Source organism: Alligator mississippiensis, chromosome 1 (assembly GCF_030867095.1).
Source record: "Alligator mississippiensis isolate rAllMis1 chromosome 1, rAllMis1, whole genome shotgun sequence".
NCBI lineage: Eukaryota > Metazoa > Chordata > Crocodylia > Alligatoridae > Alligator > Alligator mississippiensis.
In genome coordinates, this window is record NC_081824.1 from 65,115,354 (window position 1) to 65,129,552 (window position 14,199).

The window sequence follows — 14,199 nt, forward strand, 5'->3', positions numbered from 1 at the left end:
GAGCAGTGGGGAGTTTTGTCCATGCTGCAGCATGCAAAAGCTGTAGGGAGAAGCAGCAGTGGTGGTGGCAGTAGTGTCTGAGTTCTTGCACCAGCCAGTCTTGGACCCAAACTGGGTCATTCCAGCCTGTCCCTAGAAATCACTGCCGGCTGTTGCTTGAGAATAACCTTTAGGTTTAATTTAAAAGCAGGTTCATAGTCTCAAGGTGGAGATTTAACCAGGGATGAAAAAGTTAGTTGTGTCTACAATGCCAGCCATTTCTCTGATTCTAGTCCCTTCCCCTACATCAACAATGTCTACACCAGTAATATGTCAATGGAGAATAAACTTATTCATGGGGCCATATTTGTTTGTAGTATGGGGTTGTTTCCCCTCAAATGTATAAGTTGGCTGTGAGAGCTGTTTTTATATCTCCCTCTGAAAGGTGGTGAGAAAGGTTGTGATGTGCTTCTGTTCCTAATGGTATAGAGAACCCTTCAGTGTCAGGGTCATAATTGAATGTGGGTAGTCAGTACTTGACCCTAGAGGGTCACAACCCAGGGAAATAGGAGTAGGCAAAGAAAGAAATAGACAGGATTCAGACTAGGGGCCTGCGTAAGGGAATCAGGAAAAGATAGGTCAGAAGGTCAGAGAGGCCCTGAAAGAGCTCCTGCTGCCAGTTACTCCCATGCAGGCTCTGGTTCCTGACACTCAGATGCTTAGCTTGTGGATCACTAACTGACAGGGTTAGAAAGAAATGCATTTTTTGCATCCTCATGGTGATCACTTGCTTTCTGATTTTTTTTTTGGCTTTATTGGTGATGGTGGTTGGTTTGGGGCTTTGTTTTTGTTTTTGTTCTTGTGTTTTGTCTTCCTCTGAAGCACTGCATATTGGCTACAGGAAGAAATTGGAGGCTCACTGGGAAACACTAGTGCTTCTAATGGTAAAAACCCCTCGGTTCTGTTGTTGGTGGGGCTGGTCCATGTGATCTGAGTTAATCTTCATTTATTCTCATGAAACTGTAACCATTGCTGTTCTCATGGGGTAACTTGTTACCCTGCAATTCAACCCTTCTCAAACTTGTTACCCCACCCCCATGATCAAAATGGAACCAGTGACAACAGTATAAATGTACCAAAAACTATTTATTCAACAAACAGATTGTTTGAAAGAGTATGTATGATGATTTGAGCCCAAAATACTATTTGACTAGAACTATAAACAAAATTAAACTTTTTTTAGAGTTTCAAAACACGAATGAACAATTTGCTATGTCTGCAGTTCACGCTGTTTTCAAACTAACAATTACTTCCAAAAACATTTCCTAACTGTTTTAACTAAATATTGCATTCCTCACAAAGCAGCAGTGATGCAATGTGGTGCACACAAGTAAGTCATTTACAATCTTCGCATCATTTCCGGGTTTTGCGGTCATCTGTCCTTGGACAAAAAGCACAATGTCCACTCATGCTTGCAGAAGGTTCTACCGGGGTGCGTTGTTGCAAATTATAATTTAGGGCAGTCATACCAGACTTGATGGATTTAGACAGATTACGTGTATCCAGCATTCTTCATTTTATTTGTCCATCAATTAGCTGTTCTCTGAGCTCCTGCAAAAAAAGGTGCCATCTTCTTAAATGTGATCTTTGCTTCCAGTTCGCATTGTGGCCTAGCTAAATGATGAGGCTGGCAATATGCCAGCCACGTCCAGCATATTGAAATATAGTGTCATTGACCACCTGTTGATTTTTCTGTCTGCAGGTAGTTATACAGACTAAGTGGCAAAGGTTATACACCCCACCCTTGTTTTTATTATAGTTGTGGATGATGTTCAGCTTTTTTTGCTCTCCACCCACTGACAGGTCATGGTGCATGCTTGACAGCAACAGCACAACTTTGGAGTTCTTTGGAACACAGGAAACTAGGGTGAGTTCTCCATCAAAAGCAAAAAGAAATGAAAAAGTTTCCCTTCTTTGATTTGTTTGCATTTCATTTGGGATATCAGCCTTGTTTTTCTGAATTGTAGCCACATAGGTCAAGTCCTGCTGTAGCAGTCTTTCTGTCAGGTCAGTACTTGTGAAGAAATTGTCACCCACAATCTTCCTTCCCATCTTGTACCAGGTATGAACCAGTTTTTCAATGACCTGGGTGCCAAGATCACAGCACTACCAAATTTTGAAGCCATATTTGGCAGGCTTGCTGGGCATATACTGTCTGAAAGGACAGTGACTCCTGAACGTAATGAGCTGCTCATCAACCATCAGGTATATTCCTGGAATATACCATTTCCTCAGCTGCTCCACAAATTGTGTCCAAATCTCTCTGAAGGCATCAAGCTTGCCCATACCTCTCCTTTCCTCATGTGTCAGTTTGTTGTCAAATATCATGCAGTTGGTGATTTGACAGAATTGTTTTAAACTGGTGGTGGCACGGAAGTAAGGATACCCAGTGCATTGCTCCCACAACTCCTCCAGTTCCTCATGACCACCATGGTATAGACCACTCAGCAGTAGGAGGGCAAGGTAGGCTTTCAGCTTTGTTTTGTCCAGCTTTTTCCACTCCTTTCTATCTTCTTTCCACTCCCTGAATCTTCTTTCCACTCCCTGTTTGTTTCTCTTATGATAAGAGTCCAGGTATCTTGTGAAAGAAACAGAGGGAATGTTTCCACCATTGTGTCCTCCTCCTTTTCCCACTGGAAGTGTTGGCATCACTTGTGCTTGTGGCACCAACTCCTCCCCATCTAAGTCGGGTGAAGCTTCCTCCAAAGTCAGCATCCTCACTGCCTTGGGATAAGATTTCATCAGTGGATGAGTCACTGTTATCCCCAGTTACCTGTGCAAGACAGGCTTCAGCACTGAATATGCGCTGCCTTCTCATCCTGAACTACAGAAAAAAATTAAAAATTGATTACTGCTGAATGCATATAAATAACAATCAAAGACAAGCCTCTCCAACTGTGCAATTCCACAGAAGCAATTCCACCCTGCCCCATGGCAGCACAGGTAGCACCCTCTCCTCCTGGGCACAGAAGCCAGAGACCAGCATCCACCCTTTGCAGGCAAGCCAAATCTGGGTGGATGCTGTTTGGAAATGACACATTCAAGGGTTTATTGAGAGCAGGTAAAAGGGGCATAGGGATGTCAAGCCCTTAGCATTGAAGGGGACTCCATAGTGTATGCTGTATTGGAGTACGATCTTGTTCCATTTCTTCTCTGCTGTCCCTTTGCTCCTTGTTCTCACTTCCAACAAAGGCAGGGCAAACTATCTTGTATGTTATAAAAGGGGCAGGTGAGGCAGAGTTTTGCCATGAGAAAAGAGAGCAGAAGTGGATTTAGGTGTGACAAAGGGTTGGCATTTTTTTGGCAAAGGGCAGGGTGTTTTGATGACCTTGCAATCTGCAAACAAAGTGGTTAGCAAAAGGGATTACCACATCTTCTTCAAAAGCAAAGTGGAGGATGGCCATCCATTAGTTACCATGGATACTTGAAATGGACATAAATGAGGTGTGAATGAATGTTGACCTTTCAGATGTGGCCAAACAGGTCTAGGCCTATCATTTATACAGAAATTGCATTGGGGTAACAAGTGCATTTACATGGGCTTGGGGTTCCTTTTTACCCCATATGGAAAAACACATTCATGCCGGGGTAACATGTTACCTTGGGCCATTTTTCATCCACAGAGAGCAAACCATTCCTGTAAGATGGATGTTCTTTGGGGATATTGTGCACTGCGGTGCCAGTGACAATGTCCTAGAAAGAAAAATGTTTAGAATCAATTAACTTTAAGATACTACACAAAATATGTGTCTGGGGTAGGAAATTACCCCATGGGAACATATGCAGTTTAAACTGGTCTCACAAAAGAATTTTCCCTCTGGTCAGATACTTGAGATCATCAGGCATATCAGACTAGGTAAATGCAGGATGTGATCTATTTAGGGAATTTCCAAATTCTCATAGATCTGTGTTTTTCTTTGTTTTTTGTTTTAGGAAGATGGTATAGGGAGCATTTAAGCTCCTTTCTAGAATGTAAAAGAAAAACAGACTGGTTTAAAACACATATGCACAGAAAGGTCTTGCCTAATTCCTGTGAACTTGCTGTACTAGAGCAAATGCAAATTAAGGTCAGAATGAAACATTGACAAAAAATTAGTCTGCAATGGATTAGAAAATAACGAGAGGGTTGTAAAATATATGGTGGACTCTGTTGCACTGAGTGCCAAATATCATCAGATAAAAAGCTCCTAATAGAGGAAAATATCAATGTATGCTTGTAATAAATCAAACTATTGAAATATTGCAGCTAGTTAAGAACTATATTTCAAGAAAGGAAAATAAGAATTAAAAAAAAATACAAGTATAAAAGGCAGGCAGGTGCCTTCATCTCAAAGTCATTATACTAGAGGGAATATTTATAATACCCTTCTTAAGGCCCAAATATATTTAAGTTTTCATATTGAAAATACTCAAGAAGGAGTATGACCTAGGGGACTAAGTAGATATACTACTCCAAACGTTGTAAATCTTAGGTGTGTACTTCATTAGGAAAATTATTTCACCTCTCTGTATCTCAGGCCCAATCTTCATTAAAGACATGTTTTTGTTTGATACTATATTGGCACTAGTACTTCTAACACAGATGTGCTGCACTAGCACCAAACAACTTCTAAACAATTTACTGGTTCCAGCTGGGTAAAGCTGTGTTGATATGAATGATATTTTAAGCTAGAGTAATGCAGCTGCCATAAATTAAGCCAGTGAGACTTCCCTTAATATAGACAGCCTAAATTTATAGGGTCTGATCCTGATGCCAATCAAGATCAAGCCCATACTTTTAAACTAGAATATCAGTTATATGGAAATGCTTAACTATTCTAATTCTGCATATTTCATTAAAAATAAAAATCAGAAAAGAGCCCTTTATGTTATTTGTGTGGCTTAAGTGACTTAAACCATGCACGCTGCATTCACAGAAAGGGGTCAGGAATGGTTGTAGCCAAAGTATACACAGACCATCTCTCATTGACCCTTCCACCTGAGTCCCCTTTGGAGCTTCAAATGATAGTCAAATGGAATAAACATGACTCCGTGTTTCAAGTGTCCTAATTTCTACAACCCTTTTTCCACACAGATGAGCTGTGTGAGATTTGGCAAGTCATCTCCCCTGGTTCTTAAGTTTCAGTATATTATCCTAATTAGAACTTCAAAATGGTAGGTCAATTTCCCTCAAATGGCTTTGGGGAAAAAAAAAAAGTAGAATGTTCCTCTGCTCTAAAAGAAGCATGTCAATTTTCTGGCCAAAAGCACATTAAATTTCAAATCACTCCTTATAATGAAGAGGAGCCTGCTAGAACCATTGATGACAAGACTCTGGTATTGACTGATGATATGCTTAGCACACATGTGGAAAACGCCTAAATGCTTGAGACACTGAAAGGCGCATGGGGAAACAATTAGGCAGAGTGGTCTGATACTGAACAAATAGCAGGGTTGAGAGAGCTGTGGCAGAGTACAGAGATCACTGGGTGGTTTGAGAAAAGATCAGGAACAATGTGTAAATGAGAGGCAGAACAGTGGGTGTTGAAACTTGCTTAAGTCTAGTAAGTAAAATTATGGATGTAAAGCATATTCGTTTAGGTGATAGCACGAATAAACAATCTGAATGGAAGTCACAACTTGGATTATTCATTAAATCTTTTAAAAATAGGTTGTAGAAAATATTCTAAGGCAGAATCAGCAATGTTTTCCAGCAACAGGCCAGAATGACTCAGCTCAGATCTGAGGCAGTCTAGCATTGGGATCCAGCTGCCTTCACCACTTCTCCCTGTCACCTGGCTGCAAAACAGCGCAGGTAGAGCTCCCCCTCCTCTGAGGTCCTCTGTACTCAGTGTCCAGCTGTGGCACAGGCAGAGCCCGCTACTGCCAAAACACAGAGCTCAATGGACCAGATCCAAAAGCTCCATGGCCTATATCAGGGATGTTGAAACCTTTTTGAATGTGGGTCCTGATGATGAACTTTTTATCACTCAGTGAGCCGGCGAGCCATATTCAAACACCCTCTGTCCTGGGCCAGAGAGACCCTGCCTATGTAGCCCTGCCTGCCTATTACTGCAAGGTTCATGGTAGCTGCTGGTGGGCAGGAGCAAGAAGGACCCATTCTGCATCCAGCCAGCTACTGCCCCAGAGACTGAAGTGGAGAAATAAATAGCTCCACATCTCCATCCCTTGAGCAGTGCAGCCTCACAAGCTGGCACTGCCTAAGGGGGGCTGGAGCAAGGCGGCCGCTGGACCGCAGCCCCTCACCCACCCGCCCGCATGGCCCTGCTCACCGTGGTGCCTGGCCGCTCATGCACGCAGCCCCAGTGGCGTAAGCACTGTGAGCCCGGAGCGTGGGGTCTGGCAGACACTGGCTCCTGCTGCCTCACCCCACAGAGATCATGCCAGGACCCTGTCTGCCAAGGCCCCAACATGACGGCTTCCTATGTGCTACTGGGGATGGGAGGAGGCCAGCCAGGTTGGCACCAGCCAGCAGAAGCCATGTGCCACTCGGGACTGACCAGTGCAGGCAGGGGGAAAATGCTTTTCTCCGGGGCATCGTGCCTCCATGTTTCACTGCCCCCCCACACTTCCCCAGTTCCCCCTGCCCAACATTGGCTCCAGGTCCTGCCCTGCTGCCCCCCTGCCTCTCCCTGACCATCCTGGTACCTGGAGGTCCCTGCTCCCGGGGAAGTGCCAGTGAGCCAAGCCTGGCTGCGGGAGAGGTTCCACACATCAGGCTTCTCGGGCACCCAGGGGCAGGAGCCTGCCGGGCTGTGCCACCCCCAGGTGCCTTGGGCAGGCCCCCGGGGCCAGGCAGACCCCTCCCGGAGGCCCACCGTAGGCTCCAGGGGGGAGCAGCAGGCTGGAGGCTTCTGGGTAGACTCAGAGGTGGCTCCATCGACTCCACATGCCACACTAACACAGTTACCCCTGGAGCCCAGGGGCAGGAGCCTGCCGGGCCCTGCCACCTCCAGGCGGCTTGGGCAGCCCCACCGAGCTGGGCAAACCCCACTTGGAGGCTCTGGGGGAGAGCAGCAGCTGGCCGGAGGCTTGCAGGTGGACTTGGAGGTGGCTCCATCCACTCCAACTGCCGCGCTCACAGTTACCTTTTGGAGCCTGGGGGCAGGCGCCTGCCAGGCCCTGCCACCATCAGGTACCTCGGGAAGTCCTGCTGGGCTGGGCAGACCCCACCCGGAGGCTCCAGGGGGGAGCAGCAGGCTGGAGATTTGCCTGGTGGACTCGGAGCCAGCTCCATTGACTCCACACACTGCACTAATAGTTACCCATTGGAGCCCGGGGGCAGGCACCTGCCAGGCCCTGCCACACCCAGGCACCTCGGGCAGCACCGCCGGGCCAGGCAGACCCCACCCGGAGGCTCGGGGGGGGGGGGGGAGCAGCAGGCCAGAGATTTGCCTGGTGGACTCGGAGCCGGCTCCATCGACTGACTGGTGCAGGCAGGGGGCCGCTTTTCCTGGCCGGTGCTGACCCATCTGGGTCCATCCCATCCAGAGCAGCATGCGGCTGAAGCCGGCTTCCCACATGCTGCTGGGGATGGGAGAAGCTGGGCCAAGTCTGCACCGGCCAGCAGAAGCGACGGCGGAGCCGTGTGCCGCTCGGGACGGCATGAGCCTGGCCAGAGCTGCAGGGGCTCAGCTTCATTTTCCTCCTGGCTGCACTGGTCAGTCCCGAGAAGCACATGGCTCCACCGCCACTTCTGCTGGCTGGTGCTGACCTGGCTGGCCTCCTCCAGCAGCACGTGGGAATCCGGCTTCAGCTGCGTGATGCTCTGAGTGGGACAGACCCGCCCGGGTCGGCACCAGCCAGCAGAAGCAGAGGTGGAGCTATGTGCCGCTCGGGACTAACCAGTGCAGGTAGGGGAAAGTGCAGCTGAGCCCCTGCTGCTCCAGCTGGGCTCATCCTGTCCTGAGTGGCCCATGGCTACTCCTCTTCCCACACACACTGCGTCGGCAACATCAAGCTGATGTGGTGCATGTGGGAACTTTGTCCCTTCCCCAGCCCTTCAGCAGCCATTAGAAAGCTGCTGAGGGGCTGGGGGAGGGCCAAGGGGCAGGAACAAAAGTAAACTGTGTTTACTTTTGTTTCCCATCGCAGCACCGTGGGCCTCAGAAAATGCCTTGGCAGGCTGCATGGTGGCCTGCGAGCCATATGTTGGACAAGCCTGACCTAGATCCACCCTGTAGGTCATAGGTTGCCAACAACTGTTCTAGAGTATTATGGAGGGAATGAAGTTCTCTTGTCTGAGGTGGGAAAAAGTGACCCAAAACATTGTTTCATCTCTTGTAGTTATGATATGATTTAAAAATATGCCAAAAACATAAGGTATAGACAAAGAAGCAAATTACAGTAAATTTCATAGGGAGACGATGAAGAACATTTCTGTGAGTATATCTACATGAAACATTTACTATTGAGTTGCCTACTTAGCTCTGTAGCAAAGCGTCACCAGTCTACAGGTTCAGAGCTGTTAGGCCAAAGTAAAATAATTAACTCTGCCATAGGTTAGTACTGCCAGATACAAGTATTGTCCTATGGCTGAGTTATTTACTTTGCCACAACACACAGGTAGGCTGGCTGGGGCATAAGTGTGCTTCAGTGTGGAGGCTGCCTGATGGTTAGCCCTGCACTGAAGCACTCTTGTTCCCCAGCCAGCCCCACTGCAGCATATTGAGCTCATAGGTTTCATAGATTTCATAGACATTAGGGCTGGAAGGGACCTCGGAAGATCATCGAGTCCAGGCCCCGCCCAAAGGGCAGGACGTCAGCTGGGGTCATAGGATCCCAGCAAGATAAGCATCCAGTTTCATCTTGAAGGTGTTCAATGAAGGCGCTTGAACAACCTCCGGTGGCAGGCTGTTCCAGACCTTGGGGGCTCGGACAGTAAAGAAATTCTTCCTTATGTCCAGCCTGAAACGATCTTGTAGTAGTTTGTGACCATTCGTCCTCGTCATCCCTCGGGGCGCTCTGGTGAACAAACGTTCCCCTAGATACTGGTGGTCACCCCTGATAAACTTGTAGGTGGCCATCAGATCACCCCTGAGCCTGCGCTTTTCCAGGCTAAAGAGCCCCAGGGCTCTCAGCCTGTCATCGTAGGGTCTGCTTCCCTGACCTCTGATCATGCGCGTGGCTCTTCTCTGGACTCTCTCAAGCTTCTCCACATCCTTTTTGAATTGTGGAGCCCAAAACTGGACGCAGTACTCCAGCTGCGGCCTCACTAAGGCCGAGTACAGGGGGAGAATGACGTCCCGGGATTTGCTTGAGAAGCATCTATGGATGCAAGCCAGCATTTTGGTCGCTTTACTAGCTGCAGCATCGCATTGCAGGCTCATGTTCATCTTGTGGTCAATGATGACCCCCAAGTCTCTTTCTTCCATAGTGCTAACCAACATAGTACTGCCGAGCCTATAAGGATGCTGCAGGTTTCTTTTCCCAAGGTGGAGAACCTTGCATTTATCGACGTTGAACACCATCAGATTCTCATCCGCCCACTTGCTGAGCCTGTCCAGGTCAGCCTGGATCATCCGCCTGTCTTCTGGTGTGGATGCTTTGCCCCAAAGTTTGGTGTCATCGGCAAACTTGGCCAGTCCGCTTCTGACTCCAGTGTCCACAGCATTAATGAAGATGTTGAACAGTATGGGTCGAAGGACAGAGCCCTGGGGGACCCCACTGGTCACAGGACACCATGATGAGTGACTTCCATCAATTACTACCCTCTGGGTCCGACCCCGGAGCCAATTTTCCAGCCAGTGGATCGTGGGGGACCCAAGGCGACAATTGGCCAGTTTCTCCAAGAGACGATCATGGGACACCAGATCGAAGGCTTTTTTGAAGTCAAGATATATGACATCAATCTCATCTCCCTTGTCCAGGTGATAGGTCACCTGGTCGTAGAAGGAAATGAGATTGGTCAAGCAAGACCTACCCGCAACAAACCCATGCTGGCTATCCCTTAAGATGTTGGCGTCGGCCAGTCCATTAAGGATGGCCTCCTTAATAAACTTTTCTAAGATCTTCCCCGGGATAGAAGTCAGGCTGATGGGCCTATAGTTAGCCGGATCCACTTTCCTCCCTTTCTTGAAGATAGGCACCACGTTGGCCTTCTTCCAGTCTTCGGGCACTACACCAGAGCGCCAAGAGTTTTCAAAGATCCACGCTAGAGGCTGGGCTATGATGCTCGCCAGCTCCTTGAGTACCCTGGGGTGAAGATTGTCAGGGCCGGCTGACTTGAAGGTATCCAGCTTCTCAAGATGTTCCTTCACAAAGTCAGCATTAATGGAGGGCAAGGGATCACCCTCACCCGGACTTCCCGGCCCTGTAGCAGGCACAGGCGTCCCATGGGGCTGATGAAAGACCGACGCAAAGTACCTATTTAATAGGTTGGCTTTTTCCTGGGCGTCAGTTGTCAGTTGCCCCATCTGGTTCAGCAGGGCTCCAACGTTGCCCCTACTTTTCCTCCGGCTCCCCACATATCTGAAAAAGGACTTTTTATTGTCCTTGATGCTCAAAGCTAGCTGGAGTTCAGTTGCAGCCTTGGCTTTCCTGGTCTGCTCCCTACAGGACCGGATCAGTGCAGAATAATCCTCCTTGGAGGTGACTCCCATCCTCCATCCTTTGTAGGCCTTTCTTTTTAGCCTCAGGAGGTCTGCTAGGTCCCTGGAGAGCCAGGGGGGCTGCTGTGCCCTCTTGCTGCCTTTCCTCCGAGATGGAATAGACTTAGTTTGTGCATTGAAGATCGCTCCCTTGAGGAGCAACCACTCTTCTTGAACTCCCCTCTCCCTGTGGTCACAGTCCCTTAGGGCCTCACTGACAAGCCTCCTGAGCTTGTCAAAGTCGGCTTTCCTGAAGTCAAGGACTTGCGTGTTGCTGACTGACTTGCCAGCTTTTCGGCGGATGGTGAAGGTGATCAGCTCGTGGTCGCTGTCACCCAGCTTCCCATCGATCACTAGGTCACCGACTAGGTCCTCCCCAGTAGCCAGCACCAGGTCGAGCAGCGCTTTGCCTCTCGTTGGCCCATAGACTTCTTGAGTCAGGTAGAGGTCATCCACGCACGAGAGGAAGCTCTGCGACCGCTCAGATTTTGCTGAGCGATCCTCCCACGAGCTGTGTTGGAGCAGCCCAAGGCTGGCAAGCTAACTCCCAGAGCCAGGCACAGCTGGTGAACTCAAACTGGTGGGGTGGTGGACTGTCCCATGGGAGCGGGTGGGGAGCGGGGTTTGCAGCTGGCTGGGAGCACTGGGGGCTTGCAGGCTCCCCACTACAAGCCATTTATGCCCGGCTGGCTGCAAGCACCGCTCCCCCCGCCCCCAACTCCTGACTGGCTGCAAATTCCTCCCCTCCCCCCTGCTCCCTGTGAAACACTCCACCAGTCTGAATTCACCAGCTGCACCTGCCCAGAGCTCCTGCCAGCTCGAGCTGTTCCACCCCAGCTCAATGAGCTGCAGTCCCAGGCTCACATGTCAACACAGAGCCCCAGAGCAATAAACTCCAGCACAAACATTAATATTCACATGTTGGCGTACCCTGTATGTCTTCTATAGTATCTGCCCACATGCATGCACTTACTTGGTTGTAAGTGAAAGCTAAACCAGATTTGTTTACCCCCTCCTCAGTGAAACCAAGCTATACTACTGTACACTATTACACTACTACACTACTAAAGCACAATGCTTCAGATTGGTAGCTTTAGTCTGAGGCGATTTTTTGCTCAGAATATTATTATAAAATTCCCCATGTTCAATTTGCATTATTCATAGACATGAGCCAAATTGCTCCCTAGAAGACAAAATGTAACATGTTAAAATTGTATCTGTTTTAATGATTTGTTGCATTTTGGGAATAGGTATCTGAGGTAACTTCAGATTTACACTTTACCCCCTCCAACAGAAAACGCTGAATATTTTCCAAGTGAGAAAATGAACATCAACTTTTACTGAAAAATGCTGCACTGGTTGCAGCAGATCATCTCCTTGTACTTTGAAAAAAAGTATTTCACAACCTAATTAAAAATGATGACTACCAGCAGCTCTGCTATATGCTTTGTCCACAACAAGTAAACAGCATTTCTCTAAGGCCCCTGGCACACATTACACTTAAGACATAATTAAGCAGTTAATATAATCTTAAATTGTTTCCTGGCTACATGTTAAAGCAATTAATTGTGTGATAAAACAAAGAATTAGCCAAAAGTTATTACACAAAACATGTGCAATTGAATGTGTGGCCAGGCTGGGGCCCCCAGCCATGCTGTGTGCCCACATAGTTGGGAGCTAGAGTTGTGTGAAGTTTCAATTACTGATTTGATTCAGAGGAGATTCAGCCTTTTTGGCAGTTGAATCCCTGAATCTGAATCAAATAAGGAGACCCATTAATCTCTCTGAATTGAATTGGAAGCCTCCAATTCGATTCAGATAGATTTGGAGAGATTCGACAATTTGGACATAGACACAGCTTTATATATTTTTTCTACATACCTCAAGGTACCAGGCAGCTCATGAACACTGAGATAGTGGGGCAGATGGAGCATCCCACAGGAATGCGGGGGGTGTCCCCAACGTGCTTGGCAGTGCCCTGGAAGTGTACCAGAACCCCCCCCCCAGCCCAGTGACTGGTGCCTCCTGGTTCTGGGGGGGCACCCAGGGTCCCCCCCATGGCCAATCGCTGAGCAGGGGGTCCCCCGCATGCTCCACGGCAGACCCAGAAGTGGACCGGAAGTACTTCTATTCCACTTCCAGGTCCACTGCCAAACACGCAAGGGTTCCCCCTGTGCTCCTGTGGGATGCTTCATCCATCCCACCATCTCAGTGTTCACAAGCTGCGCCTGGTACCTCGAGGTATGTAGAAAAAAAATATAAAGCTGTGTCTATGGGTGACTCACTGATTCTCTGAATCAGAATCGAATCTTCAGATTCAGATTCAGCTGAATCAAATTGAGACAGTGATCCAAATCAGTGAACCAAATCACTGTTCCCTGAATCAGGTCAAATCTGAATCCAAATCAAATACAACCTGCTTTGCACATGCCTACTAGAAGCCCCATCAGCTGATGGGGCTTCCAACAACAGGAGCTTACTACTTGCCAGTGCAGGGGGAGCCCAGGATCATGATGCCTAGCTCCCCCTGCACCAGCAATCAGGCGTGATGGGATCTGATGCTGGATCCCACAGTCATGCCTGCTGTCATGCATGTGTGTCATGGTGGGAAGAGAACTTGTAGAGATTTTGCATCAGATCCCACTGCACCTTCACTTGCACATCTGCCAGGGGGCTAAAGAAATCAGCAATCCAACAAAAAGTTTCATCCTTAGTTACAAATACACAGTACAGGGAATATAATAAAATGGAAGAAATATCATTTGGGGCTCAATCACAGAAGATAATGTGAGTTTTGCCTGTTACTTCTTCATTAATGACCAGGGTATAAACACTTCACTCTCATTGGTGAGCAGTAACTTATAGTGGCATACATTTGTCCCAAATCATTTTTTCTTTATTTAACTCTGATAGTTTTTTATTTTCTTTACACTTTGTTAGGAAAGTCTTGTCCACTGCCACTTTCCCCCTCTCTCTCCCCCCTCTTTCTCTGCTCCTTTTGGTTTTCCTCAAAAATGTCTTGTGATTACCGCTGAAGCATCAGGTGATATGTTTTCTATCAGACTGCAGAAATAACTTAAATGTACCTCTGCAGAGTAGGAACCATGTCTACTTCTTCACCTGGAACAGGAGCTCAGTCTCAACTATGGTCTCTGGAAGACACCAAAATAGAAATGTTAATTTCTAACATTAATTATCATATAGGTTTAGCTCAGGGCTGTCCAGCTTCTTAGAGGTCAGGGGCCAAACACCACTATTCTGACCGCATGAGTACTTCCCCCCCACAGTTGCACCAGTCACATGGGCACTCCCTCTCCGGCTGCAGTGTGTGCAGGCAGGCACATGGCTGCATGTGCCCCAACCCCACTGTCAGTACCCTGGCCACAGGTTTCTCCACTGTGCTATATCAGTGCTAGAGTCCCACACTATGGGTTTCCCCAGCACTGTAGGCTGTGCCACACTTACCTCCTGGTGTGGGGCAGGAAGCAGAAGCCAAAGGGAAGGGAGCCCTGAGCCATCAAATGATGATTTCTCCTCTTGGAAATGGAAGAGGGGAAGATCAGGTGCCTCC

General features: G+C 48.0%; 1 long non-coding RNA gene across 1 annotated transcript; it reads right to left on the bottom strand.

Moving 5' to 3' along the window:
* Positions 1–1,106: 1,106 nt before the first annotated feature.
* LOC109285535 (uncharacterized) lies at positions 1,107–13,782 on the bottom strand. The gene is made up of 3 exons (XR_002093284.2): positions 13,715–13,782; positions 3,640–3,732; positions 1,107–2,863 (listed from the first exon to the last, which is right to left on the bottom strand). It is a non-coding gene; the product is annotated as an uncharacterized LOC109285535 (long non-coding RNA).
* Positions 13,783–14,199: the final 417 nt, after the last annotated feature.